Consider the following 1,154-nt stretch of genomic DNA (forward strand, 5'->3'; position numbering starts at 1 on the left):
TGGAGCCCCAAGGCCTGTGCAGGTACCCAGCCAGTGAACACACCTGTCCCTGTCCTATGCATGGGTTTCCCTGTGCCCTTCCTTGCCCTTTTGAGGCCAGGCCTCAAGCCACAAGTCCTCTGTCCCTGGGGTACCCACTGAGGACCTGGCCTCTGGCTGGCTGTCCCTCCTCCAAGTCTCTTACTCAGTTTCCTGTGCCCAGTCCCAAGCAGGTCCTTAACTGGGGAAGANCAGCTTNGGNGAGACGNTGACTGACTTCGCTGAACCAGCCTCCCGCATGCCTTGGAAGGATAGTGCCCTAGATTGGCCACTCCCTGAGAATGTCANCCCCTTGTTCCTATCTCAGGAGGCTGGTCCATCTGAGGCTACACGGAGCCACGAAGGCTCAGTAGTTTTCAATGCCCAAGACCAGGCTGCTTAGGCTAGGCTGTCTCCTTGCAGAGGGGCTTCCTTTAGCCATATCCAGCATGTGCCACACGACCCTCCATCGCCATTCACGGTTGGCTCCCTAGGCCACCAAGCCAGTCTAACCTTGGCCTCCAGCGTGGTCAGCCGCTCACTCATGTCGCTAAGCCGGGTACAGTTCATACATTCTGAAAAGAGAGAGAGAATACAGTGAGGGTACAGTATAGATACCCAGGAGATGAAGCCTGGCATCAGGATATCCTCTAGTGACAGACAGGCAAGAAATTTCTAATAGTTTTTGCCTGGAAAACTCCTACCCATCCCTCAGAGCCCTATCCTTGAGGTCCACTCTCCTTTCTGCAACCTTGGAGACAGTCAGGAAGGACATGCTGGAGGTTGTGGTGTCTGATGGGAGGTCGAAAGGCCACACGGTGGTTGCTATGTGCTGAGACCCAGACAGGAAGAAAAGTAGGAATTAGCAACTCTTCTAGGGACTGGAGGAGGTGGAGTGGCCAGCACCCGATTCTCACACCAGGGTGCCTGCGAGATGAGTTTGGCAGNATCCGGAAGGACCTCAGAGAAGTGAAAGTTGGGTTTGCAGCTTTAAGGCTCCTTCTGCAGGCTAGGACAGGNCTCAGCTTGTAGGGCCCTTGCAGGGCATGCGTGGAGCCCTGGCTTCTACTTCCAGCACTGAAAACTGGGTGTGGTCCAGGCCTGGGATCCCAGCCGGAGGTGGGAGAGGAAGCAGG

At 55.7% G+C, this 1,154-nt stretch overlaps 1 long non-coding RNA gene across 1 annotated transcript in view; it reads right to left on the reverse strand.

The window, feature by feature from the left end:
* Nucleotides 1-1,154, reverse strand: part of LOC115031124 — a 75,466-nt gene that overhangs the window by 7,050 nt on the left and 67,262 nt on the right. The window contains exon 2 of the long non-coding RNA XR_003836735.1: nt 532-593. This is a non-coding gene — a long non-coding RNA (uncharacterized LOC115031124). The remainder of the gene's footprint in view (nt 1-531; nt 594-1,154) is intronic.

This window comes from Mus caroli, chromosome 5 (genome assembly GCF_900094665.2).
Source record: "Mus caroli chromosome 5, CAROLI_EIJ_v1.1, whole genome shotgun sequence".
In the NCBI taxonomy this organism is placed as follows: domain Eukaryota; kingdom Metazoa; phylum Chordata; class Mammalia; order Rodentia; family Muridae; genus Mus; species Mus caroli.